Source organism: Symphalangus syndactylus, chromosome 23 (genome assembly GCF_028878055.3).
Source record: "Symphalangus syndactylus isolate Jambi chromosome 23, NHGRI_mSymSyn1-v2.1_pri, whole genome shotgun sequence".
In the NCBI taxonomy this organism is placed as follows: Eukaryota; Metazoa; Chordata; class Mammalia; order Primates; family Hylobatidae; genus Symphalangus; species Symphalangus syndactylus.
The window spans coordinates 49,947,861-49,963,317 of record NC_072445.2 but is presented as its reverse complement, the minus strand read 5'-3'; the positions used below and the strand labels follow the sequence as shown (position 1 = coordinate 49,963,317).

At 37.8% G+C, this 15,457-nt stretch overlaps 1 protein-coding gene and 1 long non-coding RNA gene across 9 annotated transcripts in view; both read left to right on the top strand.

The window, feature by feature from the left end:
* CDKAL1 (CDK5 regulatory subunit associated protein 1 like 1) overlaps positions 1–15,457 on the top strand; it is a 759,164-nt gene that overhangs the window by 423,460 nt on the left and 320,247 nt on the right. The gene's annotated exons all lie outside the window — the stretch shown is intronic.
* Positions 8,180–8,888, top strand: LOC134735669 (uncharacterized). The gene is made up of 2 exons (XR_010119007.1): positions 8,180–8,312; positions 8,606–8,888. It is a non-coding gene; the product is annotated as an uncharacterized lncRNA (long non-coding RNA).

Below are 15,457 nucleotides of genomic sequence, written 5' to 3'. Positions count from 1 at the left end.
TTCTAACTCTTCAACTTCTCTGCTAGTTCTGGGTTTGAGCAGCAGGAAGCTTTAGTCAGTCCCTTCCACTGGAAAAAAAAAAAAAAAGACTTGCATCTCTGCCCATACCTGGGTCTCAGCCTCTTTGTTCTGTGATACTACTCGCTTGTGCCCTTGTCCAGGCCTCAGCCCCTAATTCCAGCCCTGCCCAAGAAGCCAAAGCTTTTCTTGATCTCAACTACTCCTCAGAAAAATGTACCGAGCTTGTTGCACCCTACTACTGAGTCTTTGTTTGTAATGTTAAGTCTGGGTGAGTAAGCCTCATGATTATATGTAGACTGAAGGACCCCAAAATAAATGAACTTGTTTATAGACTTTATTTCAGAACAGATTGCACTTTGTTGCTGCCGAATGTTATTTTATCCTTATTGTGCCAGGTATATTTTCTAGGGAAAATGAGCTATTTTGTGGGTAAATGTTTCTCATGTTGAAAATATTGGGTACCTCTGTCTTCCTGAGGAACACAAGAACATGCCTGGATCATACTTAAAAATTCTGTTTATATGGCCATCAATAATTTATACAGAGACCTATCTTACGTGCTTCACTGGTATTCTCAGTTCCGGTGTCTATATTATGAGAAAGCAGGCATGAGAGAATAAATCTAGTGTGAGAATATAAACAGCCAAATCATTCATGTTTGTCATGAAATGCTTTAATCCACATTGTGGTATAAACTTCTGAACTTCCCAAAGTTAAACAAATTCACAAGAATAAAACAACCCCGTTAAAAACTGGGCAAAAGACATGAACAGAAACTTTTCAGAAGATGACATGCATGTGGCCAACAATCATATGAAAAAAAACTCAACATCACCGATCATTAGAGAAATACAAATCAAAACCACAACGAAATACCATCTCACACCAGTCAGAATGGCTATTATTAAAAAGTCAAAAAATAACATGCTGGCGAGCGTATGGAGAAAAAGGAATGCTTACACACTGTGGATGGGAGTGTAAATTAGTTCAACTATTGTGGAAGACTTTGTGGAGATTTCTCAAAGACCTAAAGACAGAAATACCATTTGTCCTAGCAATCCCATTACTGGGTACGTACCCAAAGAAATATAAATCATTCTGTTATAAAGTCACATGCATGGGTATGTTCATAGGAGCACTATTCACAATAGCAGAGACGTGGAATCAACCTAAATGCCCATCAGTGATAGACTAGATCAAGAAATGTGGTACATAGACTATGCAACCATAAAAAAAGAACGAAATCATGTCCTTTGCAGGGACATGGATGGAGCTGGAAGCCATTATCGTCAGCAAACTAACACACGAACAGAAAACCAAATACCACATGTTCTTGCTTATAAGTGGGAGCTGAATGATGAGCACACGTGGACACATGGCAGGGAACAACACACACTGGGGCCTGTCACTGGGGCCATGGCAGGGTGGGAGGAGGGAGAGCATCGGGAAGAATAGCTAATGGATGCTGGGTAATGAAAGAATCTGTACAACACACCCCCATGACGCAAGTTTACCTATGTCTCAGGGCTACACATGTACCCCTGAACTTAAACAGAAGTTAAAAACAAAACAACAAAACTTCTCAACCACTGTCATCATTTTTCCCCCTCTTGCCATTGACCCAAATTATTGAATATTGTTTATAAAATGCAGTGACACATAGATATTTGTTCCCAAAAGAGACGATTAATTTTCCTGAGAGGAAAAGAACGTAGGGATACCATGGTTGTCAAGATGATGAGTGAAAAGGCCTTAGCAAATCCTTTATAAAGAAACTGATGTTTGGCCAGGTGCAGTGCCTCACACCTGTAATCCCAGCTATTTGGGAGGCCAAGACAGGAGGATTGCTTGAGGTCAGGAGTTTGAGACCAGCCTGTTCAATACAGTGAGATCCATCTCTACTAAAAGTTTTTTAAAATTAGCTGGATATGGTGGCACACATCTGTAGTCCCAGCTACTCAGGAGGCTGAGGCCGGATCATCACTTGGACCCAGGAGTTCGAGACTGTGGTGAGCTATGATCATATAACTGCACCCTGGCCTGAGCATTGAGACCCGGTATCTTGAGAAGAGAAGAGAAGAGAAGAGAAGAGAGGAGAGGAGAGGAGAGGGGAGGGGAGGGGAGGGGAGGGGAGGGGAGGGGAGGGGAGGGGAGAGGAGAGGAGAAGAGAGAAGAGAGAGAAGAGTAGAGAAGAGAAGAGAAGACTGTAGTGAGCTGTGATCATATAACTGCACTCTGGTCTGAGCACTGAGACCCTGTATCTAGAGAAGAGGAGAGGAGAGGAGAGGGGAGGGGAGGGGAGAAGAGGGGAGGGGAGAAGAGGGGAGGGGAGGGGAGGGGAGGGGAGGAAGAATATTATAATCATAGTTGAATATCTATCCTGGGTCATGTCTCTCTGTATGTATATTTTTTGAGGAAAAATACTCTTTTAAAATAAATATAAAGATCTCTCTCACTCTAACATACTTGAAAAACATAAAAATTTACATATTTCAACTATGACACACTTCTATTCCTTCTTCATCTTTTAGTATTCTAGTGTACACTTCCGTTTATATAGAAGGGCATTAGATATGTATATGGTTTAATTTACATCTTAAAAGTCATTTCACATTGCCAGTCCCCTGAATCCTTAATTTCACCCGGAGTAGCTGAGAAGGTTTTCATGTCACCTGTCAAAATTAGTGCAGTTCAAACTCCATAATACACCAGCTGTGGGCTTTATCTTCCTCATTAATTTAGGAAGTCAGTTATGCTCAAACCGTTGAGAAAAGCTGCCTTTGACATTCCTTCACAAGCACAGAGAATGGCTAACACATAAGGCAATCCACGTAGTTTCCTTTACACTTTTCTATTCTACGATCCTCTCGGTATTGACTTCTTTGCTCTAATAGCCTATGAAAGGCTACCTTAGGCACTTGCTAATTCAGCACTTAGTAAAATGAAATCTTCATATTTTATATCAGGTAGGTAATGGAATTTTCAGGTGATTCGTGATCTAGAACAGAAAGGTGGGTAATGAAGTTAATGATTCATAGAATAGTTGAGGGACATTCTGCATATTTGTCAGAAAGCAAAGTCCGTTCCCTTCATCTGCTTCTGTTTATTTCTAAGATACTAAATTGTTGCTTTTAGGTCTGATATATATCTGCTCTCTACATCTTCCTGGCCCTACCACAGAAATGCTCCACTTGAAAATGTTAAGCTTTCAAAATTTAAGTTCAAAAATTCTATTTAACAGTAAATAATGATTATGTCCTAAGTTGGAAACATAAGGGTTATTATTATTATAGACTCCTACTGCTCAGAACTCTTTTATTTGCATGTGTTGTATCAGAACTATCGAATATTAAATACTGGCACAATCCATGTTTAATAAATCACTTTTAGGATCAGAGGATGCTGCATGTAGGCCAGAGAAAAACTGATTGTTTAGCATAATCCTGAAAGATCCCCAATTATTCATTAGTTTGAGGGGGGAAATGGTTTCTTTTCATAGCATGTATTATTGTGTGTTTTTAAAAACTGCCGCAGAAAGTTTACTATCAATATAACTGATTAGAGAAAATACTGTCATTAAGTCTGTTTCTAATATATGGTCATAAAGAAGTAGTCTTCATAGTTTAATGTTAAAATATTTTTAAAAGCATACTCTGTATCAGCTTTTATTTTGCAATGTCATATGGAATATCAGCCTACCTTCTTTCTGATCAGTGGAAATTTCAGACATTAATCTTTTAGTTAAGTGGCTCCTACATTTTCAGTCTTTATTTTTCCTACCTCAACAGACTGTTTTTATTTTTTGTTGTTGTTTCTGTATTCTTCCATTATTGCCTTTGTATTGGTTTATCTGCTGTAACAAAGTACCACAAACTGGGTATTTTGGGAACTCTGAGAGAGAATCTGTTCTGTTCTTGTCCCCCAGCTTCTAGTGGTTACTGACAATACTTGGCATTCCTTGGCTTATAGACATATCACTCCAATTTTTGTCTCAGTCTTCACCTGGCATTCTTTTCTCTGTCTCTGTTTCCAAATGTCCTCCTCTTATACACCAGTCATTGGATTGGGGTCCACCTTAATTCATTATGACCTCATTTTAACTTGATTATATCTATTAAGACCCTGTTTCCAAGTAATGTCACATTCACAGCTACTGGGGGTTAGGACTTACATTTACTTCTTTTTAGGGGACACAGTTCAACTCATAACAGCCTCCTTTTGTAGTAAATAGGAATTCTTTAGTATGACATTTTAATTACTTTGTTGTTTCTTTTACTATATATGTTTTAAGTCATTTTTATAGTGGTTACCATAGGGATTACAATTAATATTCTAGTTTATAACACTCTAATTTTGATCAATATTAATTTAATTATAATAACATATGAAAACTTCGCTCCTATGTAGTTCCCTTCCCTCCCCACTTCTTTTTGTTGTTACTGTCATAAACATTACATATTTATTCAGTGTATGCTCAGTAGCATAGATTTATAATTAGCACTTTGTACAGTTGTCTTTTAAATCAGATAATATAAAAACAAGAGTTACAAACAAAAACCACAGTTATACTGTCTTTTATGTTTACATATGCAGTTACATTTACTGCTGCTCTTTATTTCTTCCTGTGGATTGGAGAGTCCTTTCATTTCAGCCTGAAGGGTTCCATTTAGCATTTCTTGAGAGGCAGATTTGCTAACAACTAATTCCTCTTGGTTTTCATTTATCTGGGAATGACTTAATTTCTTCTTCATTTTTGAAGAGCAGCTTCTCTGGATATAGAATTCCTGGTTGGCAGTCTTTTTCTTTCAGCATTTTATGTCGTCTCACTTCCCTCTCTTCCATATGGTTTCTTTGGAGAAACCAAATGTTAATCTCACTGAGGATCCCTTATCTGTAAGTTGCTGATCTCTTGCTGCAGTCAGGATTTGCTTTTTGTCTTTGACTTTCAACAGTTTGATTATGATGTGTCTAGGTGTAGATCTCTTTGAGTCTATCCTACTTGAAGTTTCTAGAGCTTTTAGGATGTGTTGATTAATGTTCTTTTTTGTTTTGGGTTTTTTTTTTTTTGGATCAGGGTCTCACTCTGTCACCCAGGCTAGAGTGCAGTGGTGCAGTCATGGCTCACTGCATCCTTGACTTCCTGGGCTCAAGCACTTCTCTCATGTCAGCATCCCAAGCAGCTGGGGCTACAGGTGTGTGCCACCACACCCAGCTAGTTTCTGTATTTTTTATGGAGACAGAGTCTCACTATGTTTTCCAGGTTGGTCTTGAACAACTGGGCTCAAGTGATCCTCCCACTTTGGCCTCCCAAAGTGCTGGGATTACAGGTGTGAGCCACTGCACCCAGCCAATTAGTGCTGTTTTTCAAATTAGAGGGGTTTTGGCCACTATTTATTCAAATATTCTTTCTGCTCCTTTCTTTCCTCTCCTAGAACTCCCATTATGTGTTTGTATCTAAGGTATCTTAGATGGTATCTAAGGCTCTGTTAATTTTTTCTTTCTATTCCCCAGATCAAGTCATCTAAATTGACCTGTCTTCAAGTTTACTGATTGTTTCTTCTGCTTGTTCAGATCTCTTGCAGAGCCCTTCTAGTAATTTTTAAATTTTAGTTCTTATACATTCTGTATCAGAATTTCTGTATGGTTCTTTTTTATTATTTCTGTCTCATTATTGGTACTCTATTTGGTGTGACATCATTCTCTTGATTTTCCTTAATTCTTGAGACATGGTTTTCTTTAGTTTTTTGATCATATTTAAAATGCTGATTTGAAGTCTTTGTCCAGTAAAGTCTAATATCTGGGCTTTCTCAGGGACAGTTTCTATTGTCTCCTTTTTTTCCTGTGCACGAACCATATTTTCTTGTCTGTTTGGAGGGTTTTCTTATGGTTTATAATTTTTGTTATTGAAAACTGGACATTTGAAATAATATAACGTGGCAGCTCTGGAAATCGGATTCTTCTCACTCCCTACAGTTTGTTGTTGTTATTTGGTGACTTTTCCGCATTATAGTTCAGACCTTTGAACAATGCAGGGCTTAGAGGTACCCCCTCAGTGCAGTCAAAAATCCATGTATAAATTTTGACTCCTCCAAAACTTAACTACTAATAGCCTACTGTTGACAGGAAGCCTCACCATTAACATAAACAATTAATACACATGTGTTATATGTATTATATTCTGTATTCTTACAACCAAGTAAGCTAGAGAAAAGAAAATGTTATTAAGAAAATCATAAGAAGAGGAAATATATTTACTATTCATTAAGTGGAAGTAGATCATCATAAAAGTCATCATCCTCATCATCTTCACATTGAATAGGCTGAGGAGGAGGAAGAAAAGGAGCTGTTGATTTTGCATTCTCAGGGGTGGTAAAGACAAAAAAAATCTGTGTATAAGTGAACTCACACAGTACAAACCTGTGTTTTTAAGGGTCCACTGTAATTCTGTAAAGTCTATATTCTTTGTCATGTGTGACCAGTGAAATCTCTACCCACTTAGCTTAATAGTCAGCTAATGATTGGACAGAGATTTCCTTAAATGCCTGGAACCAGTAAGTCTCAAGTTTTTGCAGGGACGCCCAATTGTATATGTTGGAGCTTGCTTGGGATGCTCCATCAGGTAGCTTAGCTTATAACTCCACCTTCGCCTTTACTTCCTGTTTCTGCCAAGTATCAGGTTTAGCCAGAGGTGAGAGTTTAGCACATTCTCAGATATTTGGTGAGCATGTGCATAACCTAAACACACACACAGCCCTATGCATACATGGAACCTTCTATATTCTAGGAAATATGTCAGTGTTTTTTAGGCTTTTTAGGCTTTGTATGGATATCACATACCCTGCCTTTTTTTTTTTTAGGCTTTTTGATTTGCTTATTGTTTGTCCCAGCTGTTACCACAGCCTTAGGCAGCCCTGATGTTAAACTATTGCAGCTGATTATTTTTGACAAATAACTTTGGGCAAAAGACTGTTCTCACTGGGTTAGTGCCAGGTCAGGTTAAATAAGCAAGCTATGTGAGTGGAGCCTTCCTTGGAACCACTAGCGAGGTCCAATAATGATAGTTTTTCTGGGAATGGGGCTTTGAAGAAGTTACAAGTCCATTATGCCCCCTTAAGTGGCTTCCAGGCTGCTGGTTTTCACCATGATTAAAGGCTGTTGGTTTTCAAGGCTACCGTGGAGCTGGAAAGTGGGAGGTGAGATTAGGGTAGGCCAAACACACCACATAGCTCCGTGTTCTTACCAAGATTTATTTATTTATTTTTTAATGAACACCACCCAGATTGCTGCAAACCTTTAGTTAATTTCCAGAGTTCTGAAAAAGTTGACTGACAATTTTTGTCAGTGTTCTCATTGTTTTTATGAAGGAGAGGATTTTCAGAGTCTTTCCTCCACCATTCCTACTGAGGTCAATAAAAATGTATGCCTGAAAAGGGGCTGCCTTGTATGTATCAGACCATCAATATGTGAAGTTGAATCACTTTTCTTGCTTAATTTTTGTGCTCCACGTCAAAGGTGTAACAATCACTTATGGTGCTGTCTTCCTCGTAAAGCTTTTGAGGAAGAACCCATGTCATTAGCGGGTTATTGACAGCAAAAGATCACTATTAATTGAGTCACCATCACAGAAAGCATGGAGACTTATAGACTAAAATGTGTACTTCTTTAGATACTTCTGGCTTTGGATACCACACAAGAAATAATATGGCATAGATAGACTGAATCTTGGCTATGATAGTTAATTGCTTCTCTCTGTTTTTTTGTTTTCTTTTGTTTTGTTTTGTTTTTTGAGATGGAGTCTTGCTCTGTTGCCCAGGCTGGAGTGCAATGGCATGATCTCGGCTCACTGCAACCTCTGCCTCCCAGGTTCAAATGTTTCTCCTGCCTCAGCCTCCCGAGTAGGTGGGACTACAGGCATGTGGCACGACACCCGGCTAATTTTTGCATTTTTAGTAGAGACGGGGTTTCACTATGTTGGCCAAGCTGCTCTCTAACTCCTGACCTCGTGATCTGCCTGCCTCAGCCTCCCAAAGTGCTGGGATTACAGGCATGAGCCCACCATGCACGGCCTCTCTACCTGCTAAAAATCAATACTTTTATTAAGAACCAAATCAAATATTATGTTGTTTCTATTCTAATAGATAATTGAGTTCCACAATTACTGTCTTCCATGATGTCAAAGCTGCTGTTGGTCTAGATTCACTAAAGAAGCTTTGTTTTCTTGATAGATGATGTCCCCTTCACTATGCCATGTCACACCATCTGCATAGTCTTCCAAAAGCTCTGCACATCAGGTGATTGGAAAGATATTTGCTTTGTTAATTTGTTAATCGGAAAGATATTTGCTTTTGATGCTGCATTGCTAAATTAAAAAGATAATCAAAGTTAAAATTAATAGATATAAATTCTAGAATTTGCAACAGATCACTTGAAAAATATTTATATTTCAGGGATAATCAATTTCAAAACTTAAAGAGTCATTTTGAAATCTGCAGTACACTGTTTTACTGTCATAGAATTAACGGATTTTAGAATATATCAATTTTATTACTAACATATTTGTTATGGCTTTATTATTTTATTCTAGTATCCTTCAAACCAAATGGATCATTATTGTATTGAAGTGTTTACAGAAGTAGAAGATTTAAATCCGTATCAGTTTTATCATTAATCTGGCAAATTAGTTGATTCATGATCATTCCATTCACATCTGAGTCTTCTGAAAAGGGAGCACCGTTTTGAAGAGTTTAAGCTGAATGATGTAGATTTTAAATTTTCCACTTGCTCTCTAATTCCAGGCCTTCCAAAATCTTTTTAAACTCATTTTACTTGATGTGACCTAGAATTAAAAAAAATAACATGTCAAAAAACTGTTGTTGCACTTTATTATTTGATATTTGGTGTGAAATAATCATCTCAACACTTGCTTTGACAGTGGCATATCATTTCTATAACCCTAAGTCAGAGAGGCCTGAGACACCAAGGGCTTCTGTTTCTGTAGTGAGCCTAGAGACTCACTTGAATTGAGTCCTGCATTCAACACCTGAGAAAGAAACATTCTTTTGGATAGTATGGCCTTCCTCACTTGCAAGTGCTTTTCATGCTGTAAATAATACAGTGTAAAGTGAAATTTACAGAAAATCATATCACAAGATCTCTATTGCCAAAAATGGATTGTTCTGCATACTCTTCTTGTTCCACACTGGTGGCCCTGTAGAAGGACTGGAGATCATTTTGGTGGCCAAGTTCATGAGGCCTCAGACACTGAACAGTCACACTCTTAGCTCTTCCTTAGCCTTTATTTAAGTTTCTAAAGGCACCAGCTATTCTTTTGGATGCTCAGTTTTATCCATGGAAGCGTATCAGTTTATTTTTATGTTTCATCTTCCCAAGTCCCTCAGATTTTTGAAGAAAGTTTGAAACAGAAAGCAGGATAAACAACTTATTTTTATTTTTCTTTTGCTCTTCCACCAGCTTAGCCCACATTCCTAAGGGAATGAACAGCCCATCTCTGTTAATTTCCTTAGTTTCAGGCACATTTCCTGTTTGGAACATGGGTCATCAGTGAATTAATCCATAGCCCTTGGACTTGTGAAGCTATGGACCTCCCTTCTCTTAGGAAAGCATGCTTGATTTTAGAACTCAGAGACTGTGAAAGGAGAACTGAGCATTGTTGATTGTTTGCTGTCAGGGCCAGTCTTTGACCTGGGCCAGGATGTTCTGCTGATCTTTGTGGAGCACTGGACAGATTTTCACATTTCTGTGGGTTTTGATGTTTTCACATATCAACTGGGCATATTAGCAGTTACCCTATACAAAGAATATTAGATAATATATCAATAGTGCTTTCTGGGATGCTGTATAAATTTAATACTTTAGGCCGAGGCAGGAGAATCGCTTGAACCGGGGAGGCAGAGGTTGCAGTGAGCCGAGATCGTGTCATTGCTCTCCAGCCTGGGCAACAAGAGCCAAACTCCGTCTCAAAAAAAAAAAAAAGACTTTAAATAATGGAGTATCATTATTTAGCTTATAATAGAGTATCATTGGTAGAACAATGAATTGATATATGTAGAATGCTTAGAATAGTGTCTGGCACATAAAAGGTGCTCAAGAGTTATCAGCTATCATTATCATCATTGTTACTATACTGAGATTTTGGAATTTTACCTTAAAAACAATGTATCACATCTGAAAATATAAACGTATCTTTTCTATGTAAAGGTATCTTTTGGGTCACATATTCCTAATGTTTATTTTCTCATGATTGATAGGGTAAGCCAAAGTCAAAAGGACCTGTAGGGAAGGAGAAAACTAGCTAGTGAGGGCGGAGTGGAGTAGGACCCATGGGGAAATGTGAGACTTTCCAAAGGCTGTGGAGGGAAAGGTGGCTCTCAGTGCCAGTCACTGTGAACAGCAGTAGAGGTGTGCCAGTGTTCACCGGGGTCTCTGCTTCAGCTGCTGCCATCTTGCCAAGTGATCCATCATAGGATCATAAGCAACATGGGTCATCTTTTGTTTGTTTGTTTGAGACAGGGCCTTGCTCTGTCACCCAGGCTGGGGTGCAGTGGCGTGATCTCGGCTCACTGCAACCTCTGCCTCCCGGGTTCAAGCGATCTTCCCACCTCAGCCTCCCAAGCAGCTGGGACTACAGGCATGCACCACCATGCCCAGCTAATGTTTGTATTTTTAGGAGAGTCGGAATCTCCCTGTGTTGCCCAGGCTAGTCTGGAACTCCTGGGCTCAAGTGCTCTGCTCACCTCAGCCTCCCAAAGTGCTGGGATTATAGGCATGAGCCACCCTGCCTGTCCTGGGTCATCATTTCTAACTAGCAATGACTATAAACAATTTTTAAGAAATTATTGTTGTAGACAATATATAACTGTGAAGTATTACTTAGAAAATGCTTACATGTAAGTCTTTATTAGTAAAATGTCTGTATTAGGGAAAATGTGAAAGGATAAAACAGAGGCCCCCAAATATGGTGGCTTATAGAAGTTTTCTTCTCTCTTTCGCAGTCCACACATGGGTGGTCCAAGATTCTCTAGAGGATTTTCTGTCTTCAGTGTGTGTCTTCCCTCTCTAGGTCTAAGATGGCTCTTCTTTGTCCTGCCGTCATGCTAGCATCCCAGACTGCAGAAGCGGAAAAGACAATGGAAAGACATGGCATGCATTTCTTTTGCTGGCCTGACCCAGAAGTAGCAGATCTCTTCTAGTCATATTAAATCCAAGCTTTTGGCTTTGCCCAAACTTTGTTATTTGGCCATATGAGCAATTAATCTCTAGCTTGGTGGTCAGAGGTGTAGTTAAAATTTGGGAATTTTATTACTGAAGCAAGAAGAGAGAAGGGATATTAGGGCAACCAGCAATCTTTGCCACAGCTTCACATTGGATAGGGAAAATGAAAAGAACATTGTGTTTCTTTTGTCTCATGATAGTGATTAGTATCTAGCTATTCTTTATTCTCAGGCTCACTTTAATATTTGAGAAATCAGAGTTATGATCTACAAATAATATATAACATTGATATCGTAAGGTTTCTATTTTTCTGGATTTTGTTTTCTCCTTGAAAGGCTGTTATGGAGTTAATGGTGTGGTTTACCATCAGTTGCATCTTAGAAATAAAATATCTGGGCTAGGTGCAGTGACTCGTGCTTATAATCCCAGCACTTTGGGAGTCCGAGGCTGACAGATTGCCTGAGCTCAGGAGTTCGAAACCAGACTGGGCAACATAGCAAGACCCAGTCTCTGCAAAAAATACCAAAAAAAAAAAAAATTAGCTGGGCATGGTCGTATGTTCCTGTAGTCCCCCCTACTCAGGAGGCTGAGGTGAGAGAATCACTGGAGTCCAGGAGGCAGAGGTTGCAGTCAACTGAGATCTCAACACTGCACTCTAGCCTGGGTGACAGAGACAGACCCTATCTCAAAAAAAAAAAAAAAAAAAAAAGGGAAAGAAAGAAATAAGATATTTGGACCATGGCTCCAAAACAAGAAGACTGTTTTTAGCAATGCTTTAATATAGATATTTATCTTATGTCCCTGTAGCTACCGCAGAATTTCCATTTGTTTGTAATTGGAGCTAATTGGGAGGAAAAATACCAAATTAGAGCCAGATCTTTTGGCCATCCGGCTAACTAGGAACCTACTGACTGACCAATTAATCTCTGCCATCTCCAGGTGATAGATATCCCTGCCTTATAGATATCAATGCTGCCATTACTCAGATTATGTTCCAAATTGCCTAATTTCACATCTAGACTGTGCTTTTCTTGTGCTTTCATTTTCGAACAAGTTTGCTTTGTATTTAGTAGTCCCTTTTTTTTGAAACTGTGTCTATGATATGCCCTGATACATAATTGATGTTGCTAATAATTCTATTTGATTTTACATTAGGCAACTACATACATAGTACATATGCTTCATGTATATGCTTAATATATATTTCATTCAATGTCTTTGCATACATAACAGCTATTCAATAACATCAGGGCACTTTTTCTCTAAGGTGTGTGAATATAAAGTGATATTTAAGCAACGCATATTATTTTCAAAGTAAAAATAGTCTCTTTGACTTAGTTATTTCATAAAATGATCACTGATTCTACAGATATTCAATTATACATTTAAAAAAATGGCTAAGCATGGACAAAATGAATGCTTCCCATGGATGTTAATAATTTTAAGATACAAATCTTTCCAAGAATATTTGACTGAAACCCAAAATATCTAAGAGGATTTAATTTATTTTTTGATTTGTTCCCTAAAGGGCCAGGATTCTTGGCATTGCTGTACTTTATGGCATTCTTACTAGGTTATTATCACTCAAAGCCCATTGTTTTCATTAAGGTTCATCTTTGATGTAATATATTCTTTGGGTTTTGACAAATGTATAATGACACATACACACCATTATAGTATCATGCTGAATAGTTTCACTGCTCTAAAACCCCACATTGTTCCACCTATTTATCCCTCCCTTCTCTCTAGCCTCAGAGAACCACTGCTCTTTTTACTGTCTCCATAGTTTTGCCTTTTCCAGAATGTCATATAATTGGAATCATACCCTTTTCAGATTAGCTTCTTTCTCTTAGTAATATCATTTAAGGTTCTTCTATGTCTTTTTCTGGCCTTAGAACTCATTTCTTTTAGTGCTGAATAATATTCCATTGTCTGAATGTATCACAGCTTATGACTGTAGCAGAATTCTCATTTTGAAGACGTTTATGATTAAATCAAATCTATGATTTAATCTATGATTAAATCTATGTAGTCAGAATCCTAAAGGACATTCCACATAAAATGCATTCTTTGTTAAGTGAAGTGCTGTTTACAAAGGGGGTAAATACTGTAAAATAAGAAAAAGTTCCTGCAATTGAAATCTGTCACTGAAATTAGAATAAATGAATCCTTCATTTATGATGACTGGACCATAGCTCCTTGACTTTCATCTAGATCTTAAGCTTTGCCAACCACTGCCTCCTCCCCAATTTTTAAAAAACTTTTTATTGTGGTATAACATAAATACCATAAAACGCAATGATCTTAAGTGCACAATGAGCCTTTACAAATGTGCACTTGGATGTGACTATCACCTGATCAAGAAATAGAGCATTTTTAGAATCTCATGTGATTGTCTCATGTTCCTTCCAGTTCACACATCCAACAGACCTCTATTCTGAATTGGAAAATTTTGTCACTGTTAATTTTGCTTGTTCTTGAATTTCATGTAAATGGATTCATATAGTACGTACTCTTTTGAATTTGATTTATTTTGCCCAACGGAATGTCCATGAGCATCATCGATGTTGTTGCATATTTCAATAATCTGTTTTTATTTTATTGCTGTGAAGTGTTGTTTTATAAATATATCACAGTTCACCCATTCTCCTGTTAAATATTAGGTTAATTTCCAGATTTCAACTATTATGAGTAAAGCTTCTGAGAACATTCTGTACACATCTTTTGGTAGACATATACACTCATTTGTCTTGAATATTCCTAAGTGGAATTGCTGGGTCACAGAGTGGGCATCTGTTTGGCTTTAATAAAATTGCCCATCATGTATAAAAGTTGCTACTATTCTATTAAATAGATTTTGCATAGGAAGTAGTAAAGACCCTTAAAGAAATTACCTAATGTAATTAATATCCCTCTTGAAAAGGGGAAATATTTGGGATTTGTTGCAGGTTGTTTTTTTCCCATGGGTAGTGAACATAAAGCTTACTCAAGAGAATGAAGTAATTTGGAATATAAAGATTTTATTTATGTTAGATATATGATGGCAGATTAAATAATTGGGCCACATATTCTATTAGAATACACTTTGGTACAGTTTAGTTAAATTGATAATAAAAGGCACAAATTGTATATAAGGAGGACATTGTTCTGAAAATCTGAAGACCTTGGTTCTAACTCTGATTTTAGCACTATATAACCATGTGAACTTAGGCAAATTATATAACCCCTTTAGATCTTTGTCTTTGGAAGTAGAAGTGATGAGAGAAGAGTTTGGTCTATATTATCTCCTAGGTTCCTTCCAGTTTCCTCATTCTGTGATTTTTAAAAACTAATTTATATAGGCTGGGCGTGGTGCCTCATGCCTGTAATCCCAGCAATTTGGGAGGCCAAGGTGGGCGGATCCCTTGAGCACAGGAGTTTGAGACCAGCCTGAGCAGCACAGCAAAATCCCTTCTCTACAAAAAAAATACAAAGATTAGCCAGACGTGGTGATGCACATGTGTAGTCCCAGCTATTCTGAAGACTGAGTCAGGAGGATCACTTGAGCCCAGGAGGCAAAGGCTGCAGTGAGCTGGAATTGCTCCACTGCACTCCAGCCTGAGCAACAGAGTGAGACTCTCTGTCTCAAAATAATAATGATAATAATAATAATTATCTATGTAAAGTTAATGTTTTGTTAATATCTAATTAATGAATTAATCTAATTAAATTTCACTGACAAGAGAAAATAAGCAATCATAGACTCAAAGTCATAGGACTGAATCTAACATTTGATACTACTCAAATTTTGATATAGGGAGTACTAAACTAAAATTGTATGCTTTTTAAAATGAAATATTAAAAACTTTGCTGGCAACTTCTTTGGTTTTGTAATGTATCACAGATGTGCCTTCTCAGCTACTATGTAGTCAGAATCCTAAAGGACATTCCACATAAAATGTTGCAGGGTTCCGCTTTGGAGGATTTTGTAAAGTCAGCTTGAAACTGATTCAACCAATGAGTAGCTCTTCAGATCCTACACTGATTCAAAGCTTCACATGTGGCGAGTGTTTTTCTTAAAGTTATTAGTAAGTGCCACAGTGTAGGAAAAAGGGCAATCAGCTGTTTCTGTTATGATTAAAGGTAGACGTTTCCTTTCACAGTCTTGCCATTTCAAAATTTGGTTCTTTTATTACATCCAGATGAGACTGAAGGAGGCTATTTG